Raw genomic sequence first — 5421 nt, 5'->3', positions numbered from 1 at the left:
TATGACAGTGCATCCGTGTGGGGAAGAAAGCTAGAAGCAAACCTTCAAAGAACTGAGCAGTGCATACAATGGGTATAGTTAGTTCTTCCAAGGAGCTGGGCTGGTGGGGATGGAGAGCGTGTGGATGTTAGAGCAGGACCAGAAGACTTGGGAGCTGATGTAAAACCAGCTTTGCAGAGCTGGCAATGTCCTGTCTGCCAACCACCTGCAGCCCCATCACAGCCATCCCGTGATCCCTGACCTTCACCTTCCCTCAGATAATGAGACCCGGCCAGTCGCAGGTGTTCTTAAGATGGATCAAGCTGGCTGACCGATGTGGATGGTTAACCAAGTGCCTCACAAGGTTGATTAAAATACATCGGCCAGCCATGTGTCCATTCTGCAGTCAGCATTGCTATAAAGCAGATCACTGGGCCAGTGGCTTTGGTTCTCTACTAAGACATCTCCCACAGACAGTTTTCCATGAAACCCAGGCAAAGAGGCAGTTAAAGAAAACCCAGGCCATATAACAAGGCTTTTAGGTTTATATCCTGGTGTCTGCATATCCTGCTGTGTTTAATGGCTTTGCATACTCTCTGCCTACCTAAGAACATCACCCAAGAATTACAGACCCACCCAAGCTGCCTTTCCTGTATAAGGACAACAAATGTTTTGGAACTTGCAAAGAACTCAGATTATGGTCCCAGATATACTGTATAAACATGAATTAAGAAGCTGGAGTAAAAGGGAGGAGAGAGAAGTGTGTTTGACAAGCAATTAACAGAAGCGAACATCCCTTTTTCTGTCAATATTACACTTAAGATACATTCGGACACCTCATACTCCTGTAATTTTTCTTCACTTTCCTGTTTTGAAGGAGATTTACAGATGCTCTTGCACCAACTGATGTTTGACAGTAAGAGTCCGTTTCTCCACTTCTGTCCCTCTTTTTCTGAGCAGCATTCAAAATAAACATTTGGATTGCCAGCAAAAAAGGCAGGGAAGGATACTAAGTGATAGGCTAGTAGAAGCCAGTCACAGAAAAAGGAGAATTTTTTTTTAATTGCAGATTTGCAGCACATTAGCTGGGACTATTAATCTATTGACCTTGAAACCCAGGATTTTAAAATCCTGAAACAAAGGCGAACACCCTGTTTGAGGAATTTGGTGAGTAAAAAAAATGTTTTCCCTTCTCAGATGTCAGGACAGTGTAGGGTGAACTCTGAGGACTGTGTGGGATAGTCCAGCCAGGACCCCTCTTGCTGTCTTTCTGGGAGTCGTGACAAAATTACAAAGCACAAGCAGCTTCTCAGTGTTTTGCTCCTATGTTGAAATTTATTTTCTTTTATTTGCATTTATTTATTTTTCCTGGCCACGTATGGCATGTAGGGATCTTAGTTCCCTGATCAGGGATCAAGCTCATGCCCCCTGCATTGGAAGCATGGAGTCTTAACCCCTGCACCACCAGGGAAGTCCCCAAATTTATTCTTCTGATACTCAGCACACCCCTAACCCCTGCACCACCAGGGAAGTCCCCAAATTTATTCTTCTGATACTCAGCACACCCCTAACCCCTGCACCACCAGGGAAGTCCCCAAATTTATTCTTCTGATACTCAGCACACCCCTAACCCCTGCACCACCAGGGAAGTCCCCAAATTTATTCTTCTGATACTCAGCACACCCCTAACCCCTGCACCACCAGGGAAGTCCCCAAATTTATTCTTCTGATACTCAGCACACCCCTAACCCCTGCACCACCAGGGAAGTCCCCAAATTTATTCTTCTGATACTCAGCACACCCCTTGGCTTCAGGACAGCATTCTTTGATTTCTCCATCTGGTTTGTAGACTTATTCTCCTGTCAGGAATTGCATGAGATCTCAAACTGAGCAAGAGGCAACTCTAAATGGATGTCACATGTCACTTGGTTAAGAAATGCAGAAAAATTTGTATGTGAAATGAATGTCCCCAGGGAGAAAAAAAAAAGTTTTGAAATTTGTTTTTTTTTTCCCCCACTTTCTTGGCTCAGGTCCTTGTGGGTTAAGAAGGAGAAGAAATACCAACCCCTCTGGTTTTCTTTGCTGGTGCAGCAAAGAGCAGCATGGTGCCCAGTGGGGTCTCCTGGCACAACAAGATCAAGCTGTGTAGAGACTCAGAGCAATCCCACCACCAGTGAGGGTGTTCCAGGCAGCAATTAAATCATGATAATCCCCCCTCCCCACACACACACCTCTCTACTTCCACCCCAGTCCCTGCTGTCTTCCAACTGTGGGAAGCCCAGATCAGATGACTAAGTGCCAGGAGGCCATGCCAACCCACAGTATTAGCAGTGACAGGACCTTGGCCCCCCAGTGTCCAGTCTAGGAAAGAGGTGGAGGTCTCTGCTCAATGGTGAATTCAGGCACTGGGTCCAACGGGTGGTTTAAAAGAGGCTGGAAACACAGTGTGCAGAAGAAAGATGAACAAGGCAGATGGAGTGGAGTATCATCCTCCACCAAGGTTTAAGAGGACTGTGACTTTCCCTTCAACTGTAAAACGTGGAAGCGTAGCCCTGTCTTGAAGGCCTTCTTCTCTTCCTGACACAAGTGTTAAAGGGCAGCCAGAGTGCTGGAAGGTGATGGGCCTGCCTGTGAGTGTTCTGTCAGAGGAAGCAGCAATAGCCGTGGCAGCAATGAAACACCCCCAAAATGGAGTGGAAGTGCAAAAGAGTTAAAGTGGACTATAAAGCAGTCAAGCCATGAATTTCGCTTCTATGGGGATTTTAGTGAGAATGACTTGAGTGGAAATATGAAGAAGGGGAAAGAATAGGAGCAGGGATTAGGAAGAGATATGATAGGCAATAAGAAAAGGGCTGTGAATGGTGAACATTTTTTATAATTTTTAAAAATTTATTTTTGGCTGTGTGGGGTCTTCATTGATGCGCAGACTTCTTTCTCTAGTTGCGGCGAGCAGGGGGCTACTCTCTAGTGGTGATGCACAGGCTTCTCATTGTGGTGGTTTCTCTTGTTGTGGAGCATAGGGTCCAGACTTCCAGACTTCAGTGGTTGTGGCTTCCAGGCTCTAGGGCACAGGCTCAATAGTTGTGGTGTTTGGGCTTAGCTGCTCTGTGGCATGTGGGATTTTTCCAGGTGAAGGATCAAACCTGTGTCTCCTGCATTGGCAGGAAGACTCTTCAGCATGGAGCCACCAGGGAAGCCCTGAACATTTTTAAAATATGAGAAAACCTAGTACTCTGTTTGGAGATAAATTGGAAAAAAATCAAGAAATATTGGGTTGCCCAAAAAGTTCATTCAGGTTTTTCCGTAAGAGCTGACAGAGAAACCCGAACGAATTTTGTGGCCAATCCAATGCATCGTGAAGAATGTGAGGTGAAAGAGAGCTGAGGTAAGAGGACAGAAGAGGAGAAATTAAAACCAAGAAGAGGAAGAGGGAGAAATGCAAGAAAGGTGGTATTCGTGGAAGAAGAGCAAGAGTGGGAACATGTCAACTGCAACTTGGTACTTGCCAAGGGTATTTGCCAGGTTTCCCTGGTAGCTCAGATAGTCAAGAATCTGCCTGCAATGTAGGAGACCCCAGTTCAATCCCCAAGTCAGGAAAATCCCCTGGAGAACGGAATAGCAACCAGTTCCAGTATTCTGGCCTGGAGAATTCCATGGACAGGTCACAAAGAGTTGGACATGACTGAATGACTTTCACTTTCACGAGGGCACCTGCCATCTCCCTCTACAAGGATCAAATCATGAGCTTCTGCAGTTGCTGACCTTCAACATCCCCTGGAGAGAGTTCAGGGTGGGTGGAGAGCAGAAATGAGGCACTCTGGGCTTTGGGGAAACTTGAAGAACAGGTCTTCATATAGTTAGACATTATCAGGAGCTGATTTTATGAGTCCAATTCTTACATCTCCTTATCTCTAGAAAAGCACTAAATTCCTTCATGGTGACGTCTGCTCCCCATGACTAGCAGAAACCTTCTGCAAAAATATGTGCTTGGTTGCATGTATTCCCCCTTCACCAAAACCAGATATTATTAACCTCCCACCACTACTACCTCCTTTGAGCAGGTTCTCAGAGCTATTCTGAAATGCTATCTCCCAGGATATGGTCTTCATTTTTGCCCCAAATAAAACCTAAATCTCATGCTGTGCACTATTTTTTTAAGTTGACAAAAAAAAATACAGAGGACGACTTTGAGAAGAAAGTCCCTGATTTATGATAGTCAAATCTCATGAATGAATTAATGATGGAGAATAGTTAGCTAATTGTAACTTTGCCTTAAAAAATATATAAACTTAAAATACAGCAGTAACTGGCAGAAAAGAAGAGCTGGAGGATGAAGTTGCTAAAGCACCCAGTACCTCTTTAGAGTCCACAGCTCTCTGGTGTCACACTTTTCAGTGCGTGTGTGTGTATGCAAATTCAGTCATTTCCTACTCTTTGCGACCCCATGGACTGTAGCCCACCAGGCTCCTCTGTCCATGGGCTTCTCCAGACAAAAATACTGGAGTGGGTTGCCATTTCCTCTTCCAGGGGATCTTCCCAACCCAGGGATCGAACCCGAGTCTTGTCTGCCTCTGGCATTGGCCGGCAGACCCTTTACAGCTGCACCACCTGGGAAGCCTTGTCACACCTTTCTACTCAGGGTGTAATAGGGGCGATGCAGGCAGGAGCTGCCGCTCTGCCGTTGATTGGTACCACAGGGGCCCCTCCCCCAAGCAAGCAACCGTTAGTGAGCAACGGTCAACCAGCGACCGTTAACGGTCCTGCTCAGCCATTGGTTGGTGCCACAGGGCCCCCCCCCCCCGCCAAGCGAGCAACCGTTAGTGAGCAACGGTCAACCAGCCACCGTTAACGGTCCTGCTCAGCCATTGGTTGGTGCCACAGGGGGCCCCTCCCCCAAGCGAGCAACCGTTAGTGAGCAACGGTCAACCAGCCACCGTTAACGGTCCTGCTCTGCCACAGTGGGCCCCTTCCCCCCTTTTGTATATAAAAGGAGCCCAAATTCTGACGGAGAGGTTTTTTGAGAAACTAGTCCGTCATCTTTTCGACCTGCTAGCTTTCTGATTATGAAGTCGTTATTTCTTGTTCCAACAACTCGAGATTTATTGGTCTGTTGTGTGGCAAGCAGACCAAGCTTGGGCTTGGTAACAGTGACCTGAATGTCACCCAGCTGTTCAAGTCTACCACGGTTGATCTGTTTCTATTAGTAACAGTTAATGTACTTGAAACAGATTTAATTATTGTCCTAAGAGCAAATGAAGCCAATATATAATATAGCCCATTTGTAAATTTTTTCCCACAGCTTCTGAAAACTTTAAGGTAAGCTGACTTACTTCAACTTAAAGATGTGCTCCTCTGGTGACATAATTTCATAGAACTGCAGCTCCACCTGTGTTTTAAAGTTCCTTCCAACCCGGATCTAGTCCTCAGTCTCAGAGAATAAAA

The 5421-nt window shown here is 46.0% G+C and overlaps 1 long non-coding RNA gene across 1 annotated transcript; it reads right to left on the bottom strand.

The window, feature by feature from the left end:
• Positions 1–1313: 1313 nt before the first annotated feature.
• LOC145518814 (uncharacterized) lies at positions 1314–4430 on the bottom strand. The gene is made up of 2 exons (XR_014063314.1): positions 1781–4430; positions 1314–1546 (listed from the first exon to the last, which is right to left on the bottom strand). It is a non-coding gene; the product is annotated as an uncharacterized LOC145518814 (long non-coding RNA).
• Positions 4431–5421: the final 991 nt, after the last annotated feature.

This window comes from Giraffa tippelskirchi, chromosome 8, assembly GCF_054371585.1.
Source record: "Giraffa tippelskirchi isolate mGirTip1 chromosome 8, T2T-mGirTip1v1.2.pri, whole genome shotgun sequence".
NCBI classification, from domain to species: domain Eukaryota; kingdom Metazoa; phylum Chordata; class Mammalia; order Artiodactyla; family Giraffidae; genus Giraffa; species Giraffa tippelskirchi.
Note: the sequence above shows the minus strand (reverse complement) of the source record. Positions and strands in the feature narration are given on the sequence as shown.